The 27,262-nt window shown below is 35.4% G+C and overlaps 1 pseudogene; it reads left to right on the top strand.

The window, feature by feature from the left end:
- The first annotated feature begins 14,854 nt into the window (after positions 1-14,854).
- LOC149186004 (UDP-glucuronic acid decarboxylase 4 pseudogene) lies at positions 14,855-19,445 on the top strand (annotated as a pseudogene).
- The last annotated feature ends 7,817 nt before the right edge of the window (positions 19,446-27,262 follow it).

Genomic DNA, 27,262 nt, shown 5'->3' with positions numbered 1-27,262 from the left:
TGATATGGCAAAGGACAATTGTGATTGCGTGTGCCCATGTTGTGAAAAGCCTTTGAAAATCTTGGAGACATGTAGTTTTTATAATTGTAAATGGAAGTACACGAGTATGGTGCAAGAATCAAGTGCAAGTGAATTTGAACCTCCAAAAAAATATATTAAGAGAAATGGCAGTGGCGTAGCAAAGGAAAAATATGGGGTTTTTGAATATAATGGAGACCTCAAAAATTGGAGTTTCCTTGAGTTCAATGTCAAGAAAATTCCAAAGAGTGAGCTCATTGATTTCTAACTTTATTTGGTTGATCATCGTCAACTCAATGCAAATTCTGATCACTTCGCTTTTGGCGGTTATGTATATGAAAGTGACTTTATAGTGTATAGGGTGCGCTAGGATCTTGTAGGAGTGTTTAATATTTTGTTGGTGTTTAGAGTGATATGAGCATTTGAATAAATTTCCCTCTATTTTAGATGAATCCAGATGTTAAAACATTGTGTAATAAGACATATTTCTTATTATCAAATATAAGGATTTTTGAGGGCTAAAATTGATTTTAGATTTTGACGAACAATAAATTTTGGTTATCAAATCTGAGATTTTTGGTGGTCCTAAATTGTATTTATATTTTGAAGGCTCAGTCTTCTTGGACAAATTTTGTAATTTCACAATTGTTTCTCGGAATAGTTTTGTTAATATAATTTTGCCATCTTTTAAAACATTCTCATTTTGACTCGTTAATATAATCTCACTATATTTTCTAAAATCATTATTTTGACTCTAGGTGAAGGTGGTAATATAAGGTTCATTTGCTTCAAGTAAACCACATCCAACCTACATGGGCTATTTTATGCCTTGCTCTTTAGAAATATTTTTTACTTGTTCTTCCACATAATTCATCATTTTTTCTTCCATTTAAATTTTGTTGGCTTGAGGGGGCTTGGACCAAGGTTCAGAGTTAGTTGAGCTAACCAACAAACCTTAGACTATCGACTCTTTTTGCAATAACCCACGTAGCGCATGTTGCAATGTCACCCGAGGTAGTATTGAGGGATGCTAGAACTAGCTTTTTTTGCATCAAGAAGGCTATGTGATATGGGGATAAGATGTTTCTTCAGTTTAAGGCTTGATCTGACCTTCGTGAACCCTTATCCTCAAAATCCCCAAAATTAAATAAAATTCCAATTAAAAAGCACTATGAGCTTCACCTAAGCGTATAATCATGCATAAAATAACATATAACAATAGATCCATATCTTCACGGTGTAATGAAGAAAATAATACAAAAAAATGACATTCAACTGAGCATAAATACATAAAACACTTAAGTAAACAATTCGGACACAAAATCACTTCAAATACTCTTTATTATTCTAGATATTTAATACATATACTTTCAGACCCTCACACACAGTGGCAGGGACACGCACACTCAGCTACGGAATTACCAAGGTCTCCACGCACACAGCTGCAGGAGCCTTCCTCTTCACCCAAATACAAAAAGGTCTCACGATTACAAACTCAAAAACATATCATCTCATCAATTGATTTCTTTAAACTTGATAAGACATCCCTTTACATATCCTTTACCCTTACAATACTATGGTCCGTGTAGAAAATTTGTGATAGGTTAACCCGATAATGAAATATAAATCAAAGCATAATACTATAACCTACTTCTACAATTAATTTGTGGAAGCTTAAAGATCGAGATGAACAATATAACCAGAAGAAGAAGAATCAATGGCACAATACACATGAAAATACTTTGGGGAAAGTCTCAGATAAAAACCCCACACTATTGTATTATCATAAATGGTGGAAATACATAGGAATTATACAAAGCCTTAGTTCTCACAGTTAACCAGCTCTCAGTACAATCCTCACAGATGCTCACAGGACATCTTGGATTCTCTCCAACCTTCCTCTTTCCCCTCCAAGCTCCTATTTCCTTGCGTTGTTCCTTGTGGATGATTAGCTTATTACCAAGTGGAAAACCAAGCCTTCAAAACTGCGCAATCCTCAAGAATGAATCCTTGACTGCATGCATGAGTTTTCTCCATGAGAAAACACATGAAACTGATAGTACACTGTCCTTGAACATTAATCTCAACTGGGTATTTCTCAGAGTAGACATGCATGAGTGTCTGATGAGGGAATCTTCAGTTAATTAGAGTAGCACTAGTTGAGTGCATTAGTGCATCAACTGACTGTTAACTCATTGTTAGTTCCTCAAATAGTTTAGAACTAATTTAATTGTACTTAACTCAGTAAACTAAGTTAACTAATTACAACTCAAATATAACTCAATCATATCTCCTTAATTTAAGGGATATCTCTTGCATGACTTCAGAAAGACTTCTAACTTGAATTTCTCCAACTAATTAATTTAAAATAAATAAATTAATTATTTCTAAGTAGCTGTTAAGACTAAATTCGATTTTAATTCACAATTTAATTCAAGGACAAATTAAATTGGAATATTCTTGTTGCCATATTTCAACACTCCCTCTCAACAAGAAATGGATTTTCTGCCACCCCGATCTTGTCTCTATGGAACTCGAATTTACACTTTAACAATGCCTTTGTCAAAATCTCAGCATCTTGCTTCTCTGTCGAAACATACTGCAACAACATGATCCTCCTCGCTACACAGTCTTTGAGATGATGATACCGAATGTCGATGTGCTTGGACCTATCATGAAATACTGGATTCTCAAAGAGTTTGATACAACTCTAATTATCACAATAGATCACAGTTGGATCCATCCTCTGATCAAACAAATCAACTAGGATTTTCCGCATCTAGATAGCCTCACATGCTACCTGACTTGCAGCCATGTATTCCGCCTCTGTCGAGCTGAGTGCAACCGACCTCTGTTTCTTGCGGTACCAAGAAACTGCCGCTGACCCAAGGTTGAAAATCCCTCCTGATGTGTTCTTCCGATCTGATGGACTCCCTGCCCAATCTGCATCAATGAAGCCCTGTAGCTTCACTCCCTCTGTCCATCTGTACCATAATCCATACTGAGATGTGCCTTTGAGGTATCTCAATACATGATTTGCAGCCTTCCAAAACATCTTGGTAGGTTGAACCATCGCTTGACTCAGCTGGTTCATTACATAGCACAAATCTGGTCGTATGTTCATTAAGTACATCAGTGAACCCACACATTGCTTGTACACAGTAGCCTCTACCACTTCTCTTGAAGTAGCAACCTCCTTCCCCTTGTTACCTGCTAAAGGAGTCTGCATGGGTTTGCACTTCTCCATGTGGAATTTCCTGAGTATCTCGTTGGCATACTTGCCCTGAGACACAAAAAACTCCCCATCTGTTTTGGGAAGTTTTGGTGTCTATGGATAAACGATTAAACCCCTAGACTAGTAGTTAAGCCTAGAACAACAGTTTAAAGAGTTCTCTACTTTTCCTATGATCAATAGATCAAATAAGAGACAAATAAGCCTACTTGTAGCCTTCGCTTGCTTCTTATCTCCCTTGACTGATTCTGTCGCTCCTCTCCGTACTTAATCCGCTTGAAGAGTACCTACACATAGACAAAAGATAACAACCAATCAAAGCATATGATAATGATCTATTGATTTAACATAGCATGGAATCAAGTACATGATATACATATGAAAGCATAAATGGATAACACAAGCATATGGAAAAAGTTTAGAACACTTTATTAGTAAAAGGAAGAGTTACAACCCATTGCTCGATTCAACATCACTCCTCCAGTTCAATCCCATCCTCTCCTCATAACAAGCAAGATATTTTGACATCATTACAATACTTGAAATCAACATAAGTCTCATACTAACAACATCTCCCTATAATTAAATAATTTCCAGCCACTGATCACTTAGATGAGTGGTCTTTTTTGTTGGCATTATGATTCTGGTCTGGCTCTCTGGTCCAGGTGTTGTACTTGATGGCAACTCACTCAAGTGGCAAAACTCTGTTTCAGGCTCTCAAAATGATGGAAAATAAGAGGTTCGCAGGTGCATCGTTCAAAAAGTGCGGACCCGCAGGTTCGCCATCCAAGATGTGCGGACATACCCACAGGTTATCTGTTCATAAGGTGCGGTCCCCCAGTTCACTCACTCAAATGCAGAGAAGCACGCTCACGTGGGGTTTCTTATGTTTGGCCCTTGGTATTTAGCCCGTCGTTCATGATCCTATGGTTTTGGCCCGTGGTATAGGATCTAAATTATTTGAACCCCTGTTTGGATCCCTTGTATTGGTTTTCGATGATTTTGTCCCATGGTTTGAATAAGGGCTTTCCTATAAAAAGGAAAAGAGATCAGTTGGCTAGACACTGATGAAATTTGAATATCTTAAGATCTGAAATTTTGGGTGATTGGTTTTAAAAGCTAGATCTAAATCAAGGAGAAAACTTAAGGTGAATCTATTGATAAGTCGTGATCTCTTGGGCGCATGATCAGATCTGTGGATCTGACTGTCTGTGGCACATTGGAAGACTATTAATTTGGCCCTAATCAGAGGTTCGCAGGCGATCCACGGCGTGAGTGCGGGGGTACGCAGCGCAGGAGAAGGCGCAGTGTGGGGGTACGCAGCGTAGCAGAAGGCGTAGTGCGAGGTACGCAGTGCAGAAGAAGACACAGTGTGGAGGTTCACAGGGTAACAAAAGAACAAGTTGCGGAGGTACGCTGTCAGACGGACAGTGCAGGTGTGGATCTGAGCAGAGGTATGTAGGGCAGCAGAACGAGTGGTGTGGAGATACGCAGAGCAGTAGACCGACCAGGTGTGGATCTGCGCAGTTTAGACACAGAAGAGCTGCGGGTATTCGCAGGCCACTATTGGTGAAGTTGCGGACCTATCTTGAAACGTTTGTTGGTTGTCTTTTATCTATTGCTGTAGAGTTCTGGTAGTACTTTTCTGTTTACAACATTCTGAGAAGTTGGGTGATTCATTGGTTGATTGTATAAGGAGATTGGGTGATTTGCATGTACTTGATGATTATTTGGATCCAGTTTGAAAATTAATGAATCATGGTCCTTAAAGAAGTAAAAGAGTAAAGGGGGTTGTAGCTCCCTTCCAGGAGAGACTGGAAAACGAGAGAGAGTTGTAGCTCTCTGCAGGTTGCAGCTTGCGTACTAGTAAAGGACCGCACCAGTACAAAATCCTTGTAAAAGAAGTTTCTAATTGAAAGAAGATAGAGACATATTGCAGCAGGTGGTTTTTACCCACATTGGGTTTCCACCTTATATCTGGTGTTCTTTGGTGTGCCTATCTATTTTTCTTGTTCTTGTTCATTATTATATGGCACGAACATACAAATTAAGGATCAATATCTGAAGAATAAATTAAAGTATAAATCTGGAAGGTATATTGAAAAGAATTTGATAATACTGATTCACCTCCCCCCCTCTCAGAATTATTTCCAACAATTGGTATCGGAGCAGGTTCTTCAGAAGAAGCTTGATCGCTTGAAGAAAGATCTTTCATCATGAGCAACTATGAGAGGGAAGCATCAATCAGGCCACCAATTTTTGATGGGACAAACTTCATTTATTGGAAGGTAAGAGTTACTGTCTATCTTCAATCTCTTGGTACAAAAGTCTGGGATATCATAGATACAGGGTATACTTTTCCATCAGCAACTCCTACAGATTCGGCTGAGAAGAAGAAATATGAAACAAATGCAAAGGTGGTCAATACTCTATTAGGATGCCTATCTCAATCAGAATTTGTCAAGGTAATGCAGTTTGAATCTGCAAAAGAGGTATGGGACAAGATTGTTCTGAGCTATGAAGGAGATGATCAGGTAAAACGAGAAAAACTTCAAACCCTCAGGATTTAGTATGAAAATCTCAGGATGTATAATTATGAAAGTGTGGCTAACTATTTTCTTCGTGTAGATGAGATTGTTAATTGTATGAAAATTTTGGGTGAAGAAATAAAAGAGGCTGTTGTGGTTGAAAAAGTTCTAAGATATTTGTCCCCTAGGTTTGAATCTAAAGTTTCTGCAATAGAAGAAAAAGAGAATCTACAAAGCCTTAAAATGTCAGAGTTGCACATAATTCTAACTACTTATGAAATGAGGAAAGGAGGTCCATCAGACAGGAGAGAAGCTGACTTCAAGGCTTCAGGTAAAGGAGAGTACTATGAGTCAGGACACGTGTCAGAAGAAGAAGAAGAATCAAATTTTGTCAGAAATCTTCAACGGGGTACTGGTCGTTTCCGAGGTAAGTTACCTTTCAAATGCTTTGCTTGTGGAAGAGTTGGTCACTATGCTGCCAAATGTCCTCACAAGGATAAGATTGACAAAGGGAAGGAACCTGTAAGATGGAACAAGAAACAGAATGCAACTAAGAAAAGTTACTACACTCATGAAGACAGTGATGGCCTATCAAATAGTGACGAAGATGAACGAGGTAATGATTATAAACTTTTAATGGCCTTTGAAGATGATGATTACATGGACGCTATAGATGTAGATGGTTTTTATGAAAAAATTTCTCGACTCAAAATATGTTTAGAAGAAAAAGATATGATCATTGATACTCTGCAATTCCAACTTGATGAAAAAGAAAATCTCTTGAGAAGTTAGAATGTGAAATTGTTGGCCTTAGAAACGAAATTGAGAAAACAAAGGCTCTTAATCTTAAATTTGTTAAAGGATCTGAAACTCTGGATGATATTATCACTGTACAACGTTCTCCACTAATCAAGACAGGTCTGGGTTATAATGGAGAAACATCTCAAGCATCCACCTCAAAGAGTTATCTTGATGCAGGAAGGAGGAATGAGCAAAAGCCTAATGGAGATCACCAGGTAAGGCAGTGACAAATTACATCAAGAAAAAACAAAGACTACCAGGTAAACCAGGGGCAATCCATCTTAAGGGTGAACAAAAGCTACAACCAGCCACAGGTAAAATCTTCTCAATTTGCTTCAAGAATGGATGACAATAGAAATTACAATCATTTGGCTGGTAGATTTGATAATCACAGAAGTTTCTTCAATGGCCAATGTTTCTCTTGCCATAACTTTGGTCACAAAGCAGCTCAATGTGTTGCTTATAAGACAATCATGACTAGAGAAGCTCAAAAACAAAGAAGTATGACTGGGATTACGAAAAGGACCTATAACAACTTTTCTGCCCTTGAAAATGAAATTGAATGTTCTATTTGTAATAACTTCGGTCATGAAGATTCTGAATGCAGGAGCAGGTTTCGGCAGACAAAGGAACAAGCCTCAAGCACCAGAACATGGAGAATAAAGGAACCCCAAACAGAAAGATGTGGGATAGCATTTTATGCAGAAGGACAAGAAAATATATGGTACATCGACAGCGGATGTTCGAAGCATATGACAAGTGATAAAGAAAAACTTGAATCATATATTTCTTTAGAAAAGGGAAAGAAAGTTTCTTTTGGAAATGATACCCCTGCAACCATAAAAGGAAAAGGCACTGCTCAGTTGAAAGAAAAGGTCAAAGCTGGAAATGCTTTGTATGTTGATGGCTTGAAGCATAATCTACTAAGTGTCAGTCAGATGTGCGATCAAGGAACATAGGTAATATTTCGATCAAATGGATGTAGTGTTCGTGATCTTGATACAGGAAAAATAGTGATCAAAGGCAGGAGAACTCCAAATAATCTATACATATTTGAAGAAGGACAACAACAATGCTATTTGAGCAAAGATGATGAACATTGGTTATGGCACCGGAGGTTGGGGCATCGAAGCTTTTCACAAATAAGGAAAGCATGCAAATACCAGGCAGTTCGTGGTCTTCCAGATATCAAAATTCCAGACAACACCATATGCAAATCATGTCAGTTTGGTAAGCAAACCAGAACTAACTTCCTTGAGAAGGAAGGATCAGCCAACAGGCCTCTTGAACTAGTCCATACAGATGTATGTGGTCCATTTAGGACAAGGTTACCTCGAGGAGAAGAATACTTTATATTATTCATTGACGACTTCTCTAGGATGGTTTGGTTGGGACTTATGAAACACAAGGACGAAGCATTCGAAAAATTCAAATCTTTCAAAGCCTTGGCTGAAAACGAATCAGATCATAAAATTAAGTGCCTCGGGTCCGACAGAGGTGGGGAGTTTACCTCAAATGAATTTTTCGACTTCTGTGAAGAACATGGAATAAGAAGGGAATTCTCTACAGCTAGGACTCCTCAGCAAAATGGAGTGGTGGAAAGGATGAACAGAACGGTCCAACAAATGGCTCGTGCTATGCTTGATGAGTGTAGGACTCCCGCACCTTCTAGGGTGAAGCTGCTTTTTCTGCGGTTGTTATTCTCAACAAAACAAATGTCCGAGTGAACAACACTCAAACTCCTCATGAGCTCTGGTATGGTGAGACTCCTTCGGTAAAGCATTTCAAATTTTTTGGAAGCAAATGCTATATTAAGAATAATGATGAACAGCTTGGAAAACTTGAACCTAGAGCAGATGAAGGCATTCTCCTTGGTTATTCTCCCCACAGCAAAGCATATAAGTGTTACAATAAAAGACTTGGAAGAATTGTTGACAACATAGATGTAGTGGTTGATGAAAAAGGATACATTCCTAGACAAGTGAATTATGAAAATATCGAAGAGGATGAAGACTACTCTCCAAATCAGATTGATGATGAAGAAGAACCTCAAGAGGCACCAGAGGAATAGATAAGGATAGAAGAGAAGACTCCATCCAGGTATGTTCAGAAGAATCATCCAGAATCTCAGATTTTGGGGCAGAAAGAGGCAGGTGTACAAACAAGAAGAACAATTGCAGAAGCCTCAAGCTATTTGGCATTACTCTCCTCCACTGAACCACAAAATGTAAGAGAGGCATGCAAAGATGAATGCTGGGTCAAGGCGATGGATGAAGAACTTGAGCAGATCGAAAAGAACAACACTTGGGAGTTGGTTCCTAGACCAAAAGATAAGAATGTCATAGGGACAAAATGGATCTTCAAAAATAAGTTGAATGAAAATGGGGAAGTAATTAGAAACAAGGCCAGACTTGTTTGTAAAGGGTATGCTCAACAAGAAGGAATAGACTTTGAAGAAAATTTTGCTCCCGTTGCTAGACTTGAGGCCATCTGAATGTTCCTTGCTCTCTCAAGCTTTCATAAGTTCAAATTATTTCAAATGGACGTAAAATCAACCTTTCTGAATGGAGACTTAGAAGAAGAAGTGTACATTGAGCAACCAGATGGGTTCATCCTTGGGAATGATCCAAATCTTTTATGCAGACTAAAAAAGGCTCTCTATGGTCTTAAACAGGCTCCAAGGGCTTGGTACTACCGTTTGGACAAATATCTTCATCAACAAGGTTTTTCAAAGGGATCAGCAGATAGCAATCTTTATATAAAAATTGAAAATGACAAATTGCTAATACTTGTTGTGTATGTATATGATATTATCTTTGGCAGCAATGAAGAAGCTATGAGTCAAAGCTTTGCTTTGGTGATGCAGAAAGAATTCAAAATGTCTTTGCTTGGAGAACTGACATATTTTCTTGTATTGCAAATCCAACAAAATGAAGGCGGGATCTTCTTGTCTCAAACCAAGTATCTCAAACAGATTTTGAAGAAATATGGCATGGAAGATGCAAAACCAGTATGTAAGTCCAAATTAATTAGCTGGAGAAATTCAAGTTAGAAGTCTTTCTGAAGTCATGCAAGAGTTATCCCTTAAATTCAGGAGATAAGATTGAGTTATATTTGAGTTGTAATTAGCTAACTCAGTTTACTAAGTTAAGTCCAGTTAAATTAGTTCCAAACTGTTTGAGGAACCAATACTGAGTTAACAATAAGTTGATGCATTAATGCACTCAACTAGTGCTACTCCAATTAACTGAATATTCCCTCATCAGAAACTCATGCATGTCTATTCTAAGAAAGACCCAGTTGAGATTAATGTTCAAGGACAATGTACTATCAATTGCATGTGTTTTCTCATGGAAAAAACTCATGCATGCAGTCAATGATTCATCCTTGAGGATTGCATAGTCTTGAAGGCTAATCATCCACAAGGAACAACGCAAGGAAATAGGAGGTTGGAGGGAAGAGAGGAAGGCTGGAGAGAAGCCAAGATTTCCCATGAGCATCTGTGAGGATTGTACTGAGAGCTGGCTAGTTGTGAGAGCTAAGGCTTTGTATAATTCTTATGTATTTTCACCATGTATGATAATACAATAGTGTGGAGTTTTATCTGAGACTTTCCCCAAAGTATTTTCATGTGTATTGTGCCATTGATTCTTCTTATTTTCGTTATATTGTTCAACTCAATATTTAAGCTTCCGCAAATTGATAGTAGAAGTAGGTTATAGTATTATGCTTTGATTTATATTGCATTATCAAGTTAACCTATCACAAATTTTCTACAATAAGAGCTAGAAGCTTTTTTCAAGTTGAGAGCTAATAAGCTAATGTTGTGTGAGAGCATTATTGCCAATTTATGAACATCAAGGGCTAGTTAGAAGAAATTAATTGTAATATAGGTCAATCAAAGTTGTTCTTCTCTACCTTTTTTGGAATATACATTGATAATTTAGAGGAATGGTGGAAGATGTTGGTTTCCTTAGCCCACTCTCACTCGTATATCATCCTTCTCCTTTACGATGATGAGATTTTTCTTGAGCTAGGATGACCTTGGTAAGAAACTAAGAATCCTTGGGGACTTTTACTATGAAAAGGGTATGACTGTGAACATTGACAAAACAAAAGCAATAATAATCCAAAATGATTACCTATGATACTTTCATAAATAACAATAATTGCATGTGGGACCTTTTCGTTGAGTTGGATTAGGATTGTGTATGTGTATTTTTGGTGTTTGTTTCACTTAATGATGTGTCCACCCATTACATGGTTTTTTTGGCAGTTTGTTGTGTACATAGGCTGAACTGGATTCACATTATGGTTTTGGTTTATATTTTGCAAGCTCGTGCTCCTAGCCTTTATTGCATAGCCTTGAGAAACAAAAACTAGTCTGACGACTTTAATGCATCTCTAAAAATCCTACCAACAATGGATGCTCCGTGTAGTTTCAATCCATGGCTCGGGTTCAAAAGTATTTTTGGTTTTACACCTCGTTTTGGGAAATTTGATTTTACTTGGAAATTTTAGAGCCGAAAGTTGCAATAGTTACTACAGCTAGGTTGTTAGCTAAAAGTTGAAAGCTAGGTTAGTAAAAAGACTACCATCTGTTTATTCTCGATGTTATCAAGGCAATCCCTATGGTTAATTTTGCACTTCATTGTGTTCTTTCAATTATTGGTTTACTTCTCAATGCTTGTTGGCCCTTTTCCCCCTCCATCGTTGCCCAATGACCCTGCAACTTATTCTCTCTGTATCCTCATAACATTTGATGCATTATATGAGTTTGAGAAGGGGTGCATCCTACCCGAGTTCTCCATAAATTCCTTTAAAAAATGGGTGCCCCCAGCCCTTGTTCTTTCGAATTTCTTTGAAATTTGACAGAAAGAATGGGTTTGAAACCCCTCCTTTGTGAAATTCTTCGAAATATTAAAAGGGTGTTAAACCCTTCCCTGTAGAATTATTTCGAATATTCGAGAAATCGAGACCCTCTTTGGGAAATTGTTGCCTTACCACATGTTTGAACCTTATATATATATATATATATATATATATATATATATTTTTTTTTTTTTTTTTCTGTAAACTTGTTTAAAGAAAATGTATGGAAATGACGTGGCAATGCAAGGTTGTCTGTCATATCTTACACAAAAAATTGACCTCTATTTATGTCACCTCTTCTACATAAAAGAAAAAATATATATATGTGAAGGGTTTTCTCCTGAATTTCGAATGTGGTCTCTCATGTTCAAATGGGTTTCCCTCCCATCAAATACATGTGAATTTTTTCAAAAAGAAAACCATCTATACTAATACATAAGAAGTAATATTGTATTGCATGTATTATTCAAAATCCATTATGTGTTTTCCTAGATTTGCAAAGCATAAATTTGCATGCAATATTTTTTTTTGCTACTTGTTATTTTTCTTATAGTCTCCTTGTCAATGTCACTATTATTTCACCTCTAAATTCAAATAGAAAACCTTGTGATTGATAAACACTAGTTCAAACCCAACACATATTCATTGAAATAAAAAAATATGAAAATTGAAAACTTCACAATTGAAGTGCCCCAAGGGTTTATAGTTTGAGGTCTTAATTTATTTGTACATTAAGTACGCAATAATTCCATTAAAAAAATATTGTGTTTTATTTTATTTTTATATTATTTTGTTTTGGGAAAACATATTTTGATATTAATTATGTTAATAGATGTATTTATTTTGGAATTTATTTTTTTAAATTTTAATTCAATTATTGATAATTACCAGATGGATGGTAGAAATTCAATCTCCATGAAATATTTTAGAATATTCATAATAGTTTGTAGAAATCAAAGGTTGAGATTTATCTTCAAAGTAGTTATGCACTTTTTTCTCCTCTACTTAAATTGATAATATATATATATATATATATATATATATATATATATATATATATATATATATATATATATATATATATATTAACCATCCTAGATCCATCTTAACTCCAGATCTACGAAGCGTTGAGAGGAATCAAATATCTTGATATGTGAACTTCTTTTAGAGTTGAAATACATTCCATCCCTCTCTAGTAGATTTGAAGTTAAGATGGATATAGGCACCCTATTAAAGGATCTATAAAAATGCCCTTAAGTTGGTGTACTTCTCTTTTCTTCTTTATACTAATTAACACATATATTTTTTATTTTGGGTTGATCACATTCTTATACTATCCTATTTTCCTTTCCCCTTTAACTCTTAATGACCCCACAATTTTTCCTTTAATTTTGATGCAATAATTTTTTTTATATTATATCCTTGTTTTGCAAAGTGATTACCTTTATCCCCTAATGCTCTAACCAATGTTAAGAATTCTCATGCCCTCCTTGCTTGAGTAAAAGGTGGTAGTTTTAGTTAGAGTTTAAAGAAAAATTTCAGGAAGCCTTTGATCCTCTACATTGTTGAATATCTTCTTGTACATACAAACAATATAAATCCATAATCATGCTTTCAATGAGGGAACTATTTGTTTTGAAGATGATGCTAAAATAGACTATATTTCTTTTAATGTTGATCTTGTAAGATATAACTTTCTTTTGACCTTTTTCCATTTTCGTTCATAAATATTTGAGAGTCTACATCCTCAAACCTCACACCCATATAAAATAAATAATATAGGTGATAAGATTCTCAATTGTCCCTATACAAAGATCTCCTCACTTATTATTATTATTATTATTAATATTATTTTATTTTTTTAGTACAAAAAAAGCTTGATTGTATTTACTAGATAAAAGATATAAAATGCAGATTACATCTTGATATAGCCTGATAAAGAGATATAACCAACCTTGTACAAAACTGTAGAGGAAGGAAAACAAGTCCTGATATGACATGTGGCCAAAAATCCCCCATAACAGGTGAAGAGACAGGAAGATATGTGCTTCAAAGAAGCAATCAACCAGAAGGGAAAATAAAACATGAAAACAGATGGTGAAATAGCAGATCTAGAAAATTCCAGAACCCCAAAAGGGGTCACTTCTACCACCAGTGAGGGAAATTGCAAAATATACTATAAAACAGTATCCTGGAAAAACATACCTGGGAATTCTGCAATAAAAAAAGAGGTTATGTGCCAGGGAGAGAGAATTCCTTAATGGAATAAGTTTCAGCGTCAATTTTATATCCAGTTGAAAATAATTAATATTATTTTGTATTAATGGATAAATGGCTACACAAGTTGTAACGTATCTCCTTAGTTAGGATTTGTTCCTAGAGTTTAGGAGTTTAGTTGCAACTTCTTGATCTCTAGTAATGTACTTAATGATGTAATTGCTCATCTGATGGATGTAGAGTGTACAAAGAGAGTTCTCTTTGTTTGAGTGCAGTCTCCAGGTGCAGTACTGCCCTGTGAGCTGTAACTCCTTCTTTTTCAATTCAAGTCTGATTTTTATCTTGGTATCAGAGCACATAGTAGGGATAGCCTTATTTTTTTTTTAGGATGCATCATTGATTATAGAACTGTAGTGGCGGTGGAGTGTACAGAAGCATTCGTAGAATCAGGTGGACTGCAGTAACACCTGAAGACAGGTCTCAGATGACTGATCATCTCTGAGCGGAAAATAGGGTTGGCGCGGTTTCGTCGCAAACAATCGCGCCATTTTTGAGCGGAAGAAAGGGTTGGCGCTATTTATTAAGGAACAGTCGTGCCATTTGGCACGGTTTTGAGAGAGATAGTCGCGCCAGCGCGCCAGAAAGTGCTATTGGCGCGGAAAATCAAGCCTTAATCGCGCCAATTTCGTAAGACGCATCGATTTTGTTTTCGGCGCGGGTATTTCGCTGTCGAGAAGCGCCAGCCTCTTTCTCTTTGGAAAATCTGCAATTTTTTGCAGATCGGCCTTGCCCGGTGGTGGCACTTTGAAATTTCTGATCTGTTCGGTGGCAGCAGATCGGATTTGCCCGGTGGTGGCGCATTGAAAGTTCCTGATCTGTTCGGTGGCAGCAGATCAGATTTGCCCAGTGGTGGCGCATTAGAGTTCCTGATCTGTTCGGTGGCAGCAGATCGGATTTGCCCGGTGGTGGCGCATTAGAGTTCCTGATCTGTTCGGTGGCAGCAGATCAGATTTGCCCGGTGGTGGCACATTGGAGTTCCTGATCTGTTCGGTGGTAGCAGATCGGATTTGCCCGGTGGTGGCGCATTGGAGTTCCTAATCTGTTTGGTGGCAGCAGATCGGACTTGCCCGGTGGTGGCTCATTGAAGACTTATTCATTAGAGGATCAGAAATTTTATCAGTCCAATATGAATAACAGTGATGAGTACTCTCTTAAGCTAGAAAAGACGTGGTCTATTATCAGGCCAGTAGATTATTTGCTCAGGGAGCAACAACTGTTGTTTATTTTGATAGGAATCGCCATTGCATCGACTTTCTTTATCCTTCAGCCTGTTTTTTTGGCTTCTAATGTTAATGAAAATGGAAGGTTTGTGCCCGACAAACCTCATCGGGTTGTTTATGAGACTCTTGTTTCTCGGTTTGCTCAGTATCATTCGGGTTCGATGGTGAATTCGGGGGCTAAAGTGCCCCTAGGTTTGAAGAGAAAGTCCCTGCGAGTTGTCGTGATGGGTGGAGCTGGCTTTGTTGGCAGTCATCTACTTGACAGGCTCATGGCAAGAGGCGACAGTGTTATTGTTGTCGACAATTTCTTCACAGGAAGGAAGGAGAATGTTTTGCATCATTTTGGCAATCCGAGGTTTGAACGGATAAGGCATGATGTTGTGGAACCCTTATTGTTGGAGGTTGATCAGATCTACCATTTGGCTTGCCCTGCTTCCCCTGTGCATTACAAACACAATCCTATGAAGACTATCAAAACTAATGATGTGGGAATCTTGAACATATCCAGACTTGCCAAGCGTGTTGGGGCAAATGTTGAGGTTCGGATTGCTCGAATTTTCAATACATACGGTCCGCGAATGTGCCGTGATGATGGTCGGGTTGCAAGTAATTTTGTTGCTCATGCTTTGCGCAAGGAGCCTTTGACAGTCTATGGAAATGGGAAACAGACACGGAGCTTCCAGTTCGTTTCTGATCTGGTTGAAGGCCTTATGCGACTTATGGAGGGCGAACATGTTGGTCCTTTCAATCTTGGGAATCCTGGGGAATTTACAATGTTAGAACTAGAACAGGTTGAAGAAGGAAAGGATGACTATAACAATGATTGGCACATTCCATTGCTAATGGAAGAAAACAATGAAGAAGATGAAGATCTGGAGCAGAGACAAGAAGAAGAAGTAACAGGAAATGTAATCAATAATGCAAGCCCAGAAAAAGTTGAAATAGACAAATTTGAGGTAAGTCCCCCACCAAGGAGATCAAGTAGGAATACTCGATTACCTTCTAAATTGAAAGACTATGCATTAATGTCAAAGTTTTTAAACATTGTAGAACTTGCAAATTATGAGGAAGCATGTAAATCTGATGCATGGAGGGCTGCAATGTATGAGGAAATAGAATCAATAAATAGAAACCATACTTGGGATTTGGTTGAATTGCCTGAAGGTAAAACCCCCATAGGATGCAAATGGCTGTATAAATAAAAAATAAATGCAAATGGGAGTATAGAGAAACTTAAAGCTAGACTGGTAGCAAAGGGTTACTCACAGCAAGAGGGAATAGATTTCGATGACACCTTTGCTCCTGTAGCCAAATTAAACACCCTTAGAATGCTAATTTCCTTAGCAACAAAACAAAAATGGCATCTACACCAGCTAGATGTTAAGTCTGCATTTCTGAATGGTGACTTGAAGGAATAAATTTATTTAGCATAGCCTGAAGGTTTTGTGAAAAAGGGGCAGGAACATCTTGTGTGTAAATTGAAAAAGGTACTTTATGGTTTAAAACAGGCACCGAGGTCGTGGTATGAGAAAATTGACTCATTTTTTGTACAACATGGTTTTCATAGGAGCTTGAATGATCCAAATATGTATACCAAGTTTAATAAATAGAGGCAAATTATTTTGATTTCTTTGTATGTAGATGATATGATTGTAACAGGGAATGCTAACAATCTGATCAAAGAAATCAGATGTCACAAGTGTATGAGATGGAAAGACTCTAGACAAACCTTTCTTACTCAAGGGAAGTATGCCAGAAACTTGCTGGAAAGGTTCAGAATGGAGCAGTGCAGATCAGCAGCAACACCATTACAACAGAGCTTAAAGTAGAGCAGTGACGACGGTACTAAAGAGGTGGATGCAACCATGTACAGACAACTAGTTGGCAGTTTGATATATCTAACTACAACTAGACCAGATTTGGCATATTCTGTTGAGCCAGTTCATGTCAAAACCACTTGAAAGTCACTGGGTCGCAGCAAAAAGTGTGTTGAGGTATCTTAGTGGTACTAGTAATTATGGCATTTTGTACATTGACACTTCTGATGTTATTCTAGCAGGTTTTTCATATTCCGATTGGACAGGTAACTTGGATGATCGAAGATCTATCACAGGTTACGCATTCAACATTGTATCCGGGGTCATAGCATGGAGCAGCAAAAAGCAGAGTACTGTAGCTCTGTTTCATCGAGAGAAACTACAGTCAAAAGAGATATGTGTTGAATATTGTAAAACTTATGATAACATGGCTGATATTTTTACTAAGCCTCTTGGGCATGTAAAGTTTGAATTGTTTAGAGGGATGGTAGGAGTTCAAGATAATCCTTTCTCCATTAAAGGGGGGAGTTGAAAATAATTAATATTATTTTGTATTAATGGAGAAATGGTTACACAAGTTGTAACGTATCTCCTTAGTTAGGATTTGTTCCTAGAGTTTAGGAGTTTGGTTGCAACTTCCTGATCTCTAGTAATGTACTTAATGATGTAATTGCTCATCTGATGGATGTAGAGTGTACGGAGAGAGTTCTCTTTGTTTGAGTGCAGTCTGTTAGGATATTCCGACACATAGGATATAGTTAAGTTCAACTTGGTCTAGTTTAGAGTTAGGTAAAGTGTGTTTCTTTACCGTTGTACATATTGTAACTTACAATCCGACGGTCACGATATGTAGTGATCCGACGGTTCATTCTCTCCTCGGTATTACCGACACTTGATCCATGGCTTGACACCCGATTGGTCCATGAGTTCTATTTAAAGCGCATGGAGGGTCATTGTTCGGTAAATCCGTGCATGAGAGAAGCTTATGTAAATTTTCATTCTTTGATTAATAAATTGCCTGTAGTACCCACGTTGGGACAGGCCGTGGACTGTTTCCCTCTTTGAGGGTTTTAACCACGTCAAAAATACTGGTGTATTGATCTGTGATCTGGTTGTGAGCGGTGTCCTTTTGGTATTCTTTCTAAGGAACTTACCCTGTAAATTCCTACACAGTCTCCAGCTGCAGTACTCACCTGTGAGCTATAACTCCTCCTTTTTCAATTCAAGTCTGATTTTTATCTTATCCATATTCCAAAAGCCCATTTGAGAAAGGAGTAATTTCTTTGATAATATATGAGCTTGGGTATTTTGTGCTATGTCGATACGATGAATAGTATAGTCATCCTTCCTCCCCCAGAGAGAAATGATTCTGTTCAACCAACCAGATAGATGTTGTTTTTAAATATGGTTCTTCCCTGTGACATGATCAATTATTATTTTGGAATCACCAAAAATCTGTAGAGACTGAATATTTAGAAAAAAACTGAAAGTAAGAAGTCTTGTTAGTGCCATTGCCTCTGCTTTGTTATTGGTTCCCTTCCCCTCATTCCAGAAGATTTGGAATTGCTGATATTTATCCATAACAATAAGGACCCAACATCCACATATGTCATTTTGTGCTGCCCCATCAAAATATGCTCTTGGGAAAACCATAAGATCTGATGATTGCTCTATTTGTTTTTCCTTTCTATACTGAGAAAGTTTGGCAGGGATAGTGTTATAGAGAGAGATAATAAGTTTTCCATCATTTATCATTTTCTACATACTAAGTAAAACTTGTGATGGATATCAATTCCAAAATATTTAAGGAAATTCCTCCACATAATTGTTATCATATATGAAAAGATTATATGCAATTTTTTATTCATTTAATTATTATGATTTTTATTTTGTCAATTTTAAACAAAATCTGTCATTTCTTTCCAAGATTGTAAAGATTCTTCATAAAAATATTAAAAAATATAATACAAAGAAAAACTGATCATCATACTAATTAGTAAAGGATCAAACACAATATGCGTCAAACACTCTTTTAATTAATTAATATATATGTCAAAAAAATTATAAAGCAAAATACACCTTTATTTAATTGCAATATTACAATAAATTCTTCAAAATCCATCTCTAATATTTCTAAATCAAAATTTTTAAATGTCATAAATTAAAAATATATAATTTATAGAACATTAATAAAAAAAATCACTTTTATTAAAAATGAGAAAGAATTTTTTTACAGCAAAAAATAAAATATTAAAATTTATATAATGTATATATCAAATAAACATAACATTATTAATATATATTTTAGAACATAACATTATTAAATTAATTTATATAATAAAATTTTAAAATATCTTATATTTTAATAAAATTAATATATATTATATATATATATATATATTATTTTTTAATAATATAGTTCACAATTTTTTTATTCTCATAAAATTAATAATTAAAAATACAAATTTTCTTATAAAATATCTATATCTAAAATGTGTATGTTTGCCTCTCAATGATGTATTTAATAATAATCTCCCTACCCAAATTCCGCTCAGAGAACATAATTATATTGAGAAAATCCTGAAAAAAATCTATGTACAGCTGTGCCGAGGCTTTTCAGTACTCAAAAAACCGCTTAAATTGCTGCGCCTTTCGGGCGGCAACTGGACAAAATCAATGAAGTACGCTTCATTAATTAATTAAGAAATCTTCGCCAAAGAGTTCGAATCCTAATGATGTACGTTTAATTAATTAAGAAATCTTCACCAAAGAGTTCGAATCCTAATGATGTTGTAGTATCCCTACGATTTCAGGTTTTAATGAAATGATTCCCTCCATCTAGAGACATGAACCTCAATTAATGAGCTTCATTGGTTGAACATCCATAACCAAAAATTTAGAAAATCTTTAATAGGGACGGACTCCAGAATTAAATAATGTTTTCGATTTGACGGTGTATTTATGAATTTGATGCTTATTCATTACCTACACCAAAACTTTAATGCCCATTAAATGGTGGTATAAGACTTGGGAACCAATTTTGTGGAGGTAAAGATTAATAAGGAATTCTTAAATAAGCAATCTCCCCTGCTTTGTTTATTTACCAATAATATGTTAATGTTAAGAAGTTGTGGTTTTATGATAAAATAGGATGAATATGCATACTCAACAAAGTGTTACATGTTTTTATTTTAATATATATATATTTAATTTAAATATTAATTTTTTAATTGATGATAATAATAATAAAGTTATAATTGAGTTAATTTTAATAATTTTTTAAATTAAACAATTTGATATATATTGTAAAGTACTTTTATGTTTATTAGTTCTGGTTAAAACAACAATTTATTATTTAATTTTAATTTTAATTTTTGTTTATTAAATTTTAGTTATAATTGACTATAATTAAATATGGATGGACAATGTCTACCATGGTTGATTAAAGTTAAATATAATTTTCTACAATGCATTGTACTTTATTTTAGATTAATTAACCAAAAGTCATTTTATTAATTATCATTGATTACAATTCATTGTGGTAGACTATCATTTATCATACTCAGTGATAATTGGTTATGGTCAACCATTGTTTATTATAATAATTATCAGTGACTTTACTAGATCATGTTAACCATTGTGGAAATAGTTCACAATTGTTAAGTATAATTGTTTATCTTTGGTATGGTTGCTCGTTATTAAATTTAGTTGACTATGGTTAATCATATCAGTGATGTTATTCAAGGTTGACTAATTTTATAATAAGTCTAATGATGGTTAAGGGTGGTTGACTATGGTTGTTTATACTTGTGAAAAGTTTAACCATGGTTCATTATGGTTGACTTTGAGATATTAATTTTGGAACTATCTACATAAAGTTATTGATAGATAACCCATATCTAAGAGTATTAGTTCCAATTGACCAATTTCTCATGAATTTAAATAGCACACACTATAAATATTCTATATTTTTGTCTTTCATGGGGCACATTTTCTGGTCAATTTTTCTCCAAATCCCACAAGAATTTCTTGGGAAATGCATATTTGAGTTGAAGTTTACATAATTCTAGTGCCTTGGATTTTTTGAGGGAAATGCAATTTAAACAACTAAAAATTATGATCTAGCCAAAAATTATATTGTTCAACACTCATTGGTCATGTTCACCATGGTTGATAATGGTTAGCCTTGCTGACTTTATTGACATTGTTGATTATGGTTGGTCCTCTTAACTATGATTAATCCTAGACTATTGTGATTGTCTTCAATATTGATTATGGCTAACTTTAGTTGACTTTGGTAGACATTGGTATGTTGATGATGGATGATTATAAGTTAATAAGATTTTTTTATAGTTGGTTATAAGTTAGCATGACTCACATTGGTAAACTATGGTTGACTATCATTAGTTGTGGCTAATTTAGTTTACTTAGACACATTGTAGTTAACTTTAGTTACCTTGAGTGTAGTTAACTTTAACTTTTATTAAGTTATGATGACTTTGGTTAGTTATAGTTAACTATACTCACTTTTATTAAATTTGGTTAACTTTAGTTGACTATAATCAATTTGGATTTTTATGATTAACTAAGGTTAACTATTGTTGACCATTAATTGATTTTGGTTATTTTTCATTAATTTAAGTTGATTATTGATTTTGGTTGACTATGATACAATTTCAGTCATTGTAGTTAGCTTAACTATAAATAATTAAGGCTATTTATGATTGAGTATATTAACTAGAAAACTATAATTAGCTATAATTCAATAAAATTGATACTACTAATTTTTATTGTCTATAAAAACTATAAAAAAATCATCTTGAAATGGAAATTTTAAATATTATAATATTGAGAAAGATTTATTTAAAAAACAGTTATAAATTAAAAATATATATATGATATATTTTCATTGTAATTAAAAAATTAAAAAAATACTTATTAATTTATTTGGAGGTCAAAAATAATATATTATCATTATATAATTTTAGTCACAGCATACCAGACACCAAATTGGTATATGAGACCGACTTTTTATTTATGAAAAAAGAGATCCATCTCAGGAATTTGATTTACTAAACTACAAAAGTATACATATTCTACCCCTCTGGTTTTGAACCTACAACCTCTTAAAAACCACATTTTTAACTATTAAACTCATTCAAACTATATAAAATACATCAATACATTACACACTACATTAGTATCCATTAATTCGTTCAAAATACATATACTAAATATAAATGAACACAGTAAACAGAGTGTGTATATTTCCCCGGTTGGAAACGTTGCCTAGGCTGAATGGCCTGTGTGCATGATTCTCTGATTGGGCAGTGGCACTCCATCGATTAAGAGCTGTAGCCGCCCATTATTCTAACCATAATAGCGTCGGAGGTACTAAAAGTGATGGAATTACAATATAACTTATGCTTGATGCTTTTTGCCAGTTGCAAAGTCTCCTGGTTTTGTAAATTATCGCACTACACGGCCTATTTGTATAAATAATTGATTTATTGAATTTGTTCTTCCTAACTTTAGTTCGCTCACGACCAACCAGTTCATTGTAGTTTGATTTTCACGTTGGAGAAGCCTGTTTATGCGGGCGGTTGTAGAAAATGACAAAATTGTTTATTTTTAAATATTATTGTGATAGTCCACTACCAATCATCCATCCATGTACAGCGTACCGAATATATTCTTTCATTCATCCATCCATGTAGGTGCTAAAGGCTTTCGTTGTGATTCTACTCTTGGCAACCATAAGATAGGTTGACACAGGTTTCAATGGCTCTATTCTCGCATTTAAATGATGGTACAAACCATATTTATTTTATATGGAAAAGAAATTTTTATTTAATTAAAGGGTTGAGTTTTTAATTTTTTAATTAAATTGTTATTTAAAATGTATTTTTGAATATATAGATAGATTCAAAACAATTATTGACAGTGTATAAAGTTCATAACACAAACTTATAACTCCAACAAATTTTTACAGTATTTCTAATAACTTATTCACTAAAAAAAAATATATATTAAAAGAACATCAAATAAATTATATTCTAATTAATATCATATCTCTAATAAACAACAAAGATAAATTAATTTTAACAAAAATTCAATAATTAAATATCTATATTTAATTATAATTAAATTAATAAACACCTTTTCTTACACAATAGAATTATTATAATATATTTATAAATTAAACAATTTGATATTGAATTTTTTCTGGATAAACATTTTTTCAGTCCCCTTCAATATTTAAATATTAATCTATAACTTTCAAATAAAATATTTGATTAAAAAACAAATCAAATACAAAAATATTCCTATCACAATGACAATGTAATAAAACAACCATTTTCATCGTTTCACCTTTTCATTCTTGAGTTATTTGGAATTTGACAGTCCCCTTCAACATTTAAATATCAATCAATAACTTTTAAATAAAATATTTTAATTAAAAAGTAAACGAAGCACAAAAATATACATACGACCATGAAAATGTAATAAAACAACCATTTTCAACATTTCACTCTTCTTTTTTTTTGACTCATTTGGAAATTAATAACTTTAGTGGGAACTGCTAAACTTCTATATATTTTACAAAATAACTATAATAATTAGAAACACTGTTATCCAAATATCTATAAATATAAACATGGAAACACAAAATACTTACATTAATAGAAAATATTATACCCATAAAATTAAATCTAAACTAAAAACTACATCTGATACCACAGCATTTATGATCTTTATCACACCATTCTTCATCATCTTTCATGAAGACGACAATGAGATACAAAAACCTGAGAAGTATATTAAAGCACAAAATCTCACACACAAGTGGTTACAAAATATCATTCAAAATTGGTTGGTTATATAACGTGCATTACGTGCCCATTACCCTATATACTCCGACGCTTATTCCTCGGACGAGGATGAATATTGTTTCGCTAGGAACAGTCCGAGTCGTCTGACGACATCGATTCCTCCACCGTGCAGGATGATTGGGATTCTGAATCTTCAATATCTTCTGTCGACTCCGACTCTTCCGAGTCCTCCTCCCCGTCATCGGAGGATAATTTTGATTCTGAATTATCGGAAGAAGAGGAATAGAGGTTTACAAGTTCTGAATCTTCAATACCTTCCACCACAATCTTCAGTTTTATCCATTTTGTCAACGACTTATGAGAGTTGCAGGAGAGATAGGCATCGGTCATATTGGCCACACCACCTCCACGCTTCTTCACGGGGACATAATGACTCCCGTCCCACTCTAGTGCCACACCCTTGTACTTCCACCTGCATCTGTAAAAACTGCAACTTGTAGCCTTACCATTACACGCTTTCTTGCATTGGGGGCACAGGAAACGGGATGACATCTTCTCTTTCATATTGAAAGTGCCGAACCCTAATCCACCATTCTCCACTTGAAAGTTCACACAACTCCCAAATACTAAACATTCCACGTTGTTACAAACACTGTATATGTTCATTCCCTACCTCGGCTGCCAGTATGCCCTCCCAACTTTCATTAATGGAGGTGAATTAGCTGCTACGTATTTCTCGCTCGCCAGTGTGGTTCATCGTTGTATTAGTTGAGCAAAATAGCCCTGTTAAGTATGTGTTAATGAGTTTGGTTTACTTCTATCAGAATAAAATTTCACTGTTCACAATGATAGTCATCTTTAACCATTCTTTTCAATTGTTTATTTTGCCCATTAAACCGTCTTTCACAATTTGGAGAAATTTATTCGAAAATGTTGACTGGATGAGTTAATTCTCATCGTCCCTAGGGGCCTTTTGTCATAACAGAAAACAAGAGTTAATCTATTATATTGAGCTTTTATTAAAATGGAGGAAATATAGATTAAACTATAAAATGTGTTAAAACTATACTAATACCAAAGACTTTAAATAAATGGATTTTTTAAATTTAGTGGCTATAACAGTGGTTGGAGGATGATACACATGGCAAGAGCTTAGTGGTATCGAAGGTAAGCCCATCAAAACTTTTAAAAATGACAAAACGAAAAATGTTACGATATTGGGAGGCTCTGATATGGAGCGGATGCGATCTTATATTAAATCATTGTGATAAATTCCATCAGATCTACAACCATATCAGAGATCAGAAGATGAGGTCTTACTAGAGATTTTACTAGAGATTTTAGATGTGTGCCATTTCAAAAGTTCTGATATACGAGCAGACATGATTTCACAATCAAGCCAATTCTTAAAACATGTCAGGTCAGACGGATTGGAAGTCGGAGAGGGAGGCACATTGGGATATCGGCATGGAGAGAATATCAAAGGACGAAATGAGAGGTTATATCGCTTATCGGAGATCAGAGGGAGTGTTGTATCAGAGTTTTTAAAAGCTTGCTCAGTTGACGGATTGGAAGTCGGAGAGGGAGGCACATTGGGATATCGGCATGGAGAGAATATCAAAGGACGAAATGAGAGGTTATATCGCTTATCGGAGATCAGAGGGAGTGTTGTATCAGAGTTTTTAAAAGCTTGCTCAGTTGAAAATCTCTCATCGCTGATACTCGAGAGCGGAAGTAATGATGTGGCAGGTGGGTCCTTTCGAATACTCATAGTTTATAATATATAATTGAATCACAACCACTTGGTATGAGATTCATGACTTTTGGATATCGAGAATTCTTAGGAATTCCTCCGATATCCAAAATCGAGAAACTGTGATATATATATATATATATATATATAGCTTTGTTAATAAAATATCTTATTTGCTTTATGATAAAGGGCTATGGCCACTTTACAATAGATCTTGGTCTCGGGGGCTATTTTCATAATTAATCAAAATGATTAAAAATTAAAATAAAATGACGCAGGAAAAAACCTGCGATAACCACAGTATGCATATAAAATGCATAACCTCGTCTGTCCCAGGAATTTCAATGACCTACCTGGTCAAACCTTCATTACTTAAGGTTCAAGGCCCCTTAATTGGTCTCATGTGGAACGAGTTAATAACTAACTCCAATCTTACCCTTTGGTAATCTTGTTTCGCGGAACCTTATAACTCAACCCTTCATCCTTTATAACAACTCTGGTTAATTCCATAACCACGCATATTAACCAAACCCCACTCTATAAGCCAACTCCTCATATATCGCAATCGCAGAGTTTCATCGGACTCAATAGAATATGTATTCAGAACTCCCGACTTGCGATATGCGATGACCCTTTTCCACCGTTGATTTTGTCCACCAGATCAACGACTGTCGCAATATCACATCACACCAACATGTGACTTCATTGCCTCTCACATGCGATATGCGATAACACAACCGGACTTCAAATAAAATAAAACCGCACCTATAACCTTCTCGGGTCCGCTCTGCCCAAGCCTTATCACTCAATCTCCACCGTCGATCTTACCTTTAATCCGATAGTTGATGTCTTTCCCGACCAACAGATTTGCTCGATGATCTTGTGCCATAGATCAAAACTCATTTGATCTGACAGTCCACAACGATATCGCACAAACCACTTGCACGACATTTAACCGGCCTTACGGAGCTGACAAGGATTATACAACCTTAGTCTATAAATGTTCGGGTCCGCCCTTGAAGTTAAAGTCTGATCAACTTAAAACTCGATATCCATTGGATAACGGAATCCATCAAATCCTACGGTTTGCAGCCCTTCAACTAGCACGCAGATTATCAAGCTCTCAACCCCCGTAGTTGACTATGATGTAAGCATATGAATTTTGCGATCAACAGCTAATAACCATTACGGGCCTTCAATCGCGATCAAGGCATCCCGTACTCTCTACCCCCGCTGCAGTTACTAATCACCGTCGATCTACCATATTTATCGATCCAACAGTCCAAATTGATTCCTCCCTTTCTCCTTCCGCAAGTACTTAGGTTTAATCTCTGCCGTTCATCTCTTTTACTTATGTGGCACGACTTAATCTTGGTCGCCCATCACCTTCAACCTCATTCATTGATCTTCAGATCCAACAACTCCTGTGCATTGTTCCTCATTTCTTCACCCTTTTCTTTACTTCGTTTTTATGCCATTCTTCAACGTTCTTTTGTGATTCCAGTTTTCTTTAGGGTTCTGATCCTTCATTGTATTGCCACATAACTCTCTTCTTAACTCCACTCACCTTTATGCTCCTCCACCTTCACTATAATACTAAAGGCTTCCTCCTATACTATCGTGTGTACAAAGTCGTAACACCTCTCTGTTACTCTTCTCTATATTTCGCCTCTGATTCTACACATGCAACTTCTGTTACATAGAACTTATTTCTAGTTCACACATATTACAATTAAGTTACTCCATACACACACATACACTCAAAATTGAGTTGTTTGTATTAATGAACAGGTATTTACACAATTTCTTCTCTCAGGCCTGATTTCCAATATCAGTGGCCTCTGTTTCACAATCTGCCCGTAGGCTTACAATCAAATCTCTAACTACTAGCTTGACTTGACTAACTAGCTA

The sequence above is a fragment of the Pinus tabuliformis genome, chromosome 3_1 (assembly GCF_031772625.1).
Source record: "Pinus tabuliformis cultivar Carrire ecotype Pingquan chromosome 3_1, CPIR1, whole genome shotgun sequence".
In the NCBI taxonomy this organism is placed as follows: Eukaryota; Viridiplantae; Streptophyta; class Pinopsida; order Pinales; family Pinaceae; genus Pinus; species Pinus tabuliformis.
This window is presented reverse-complemented; position numbering and strand designations above follow the sequence as displayed.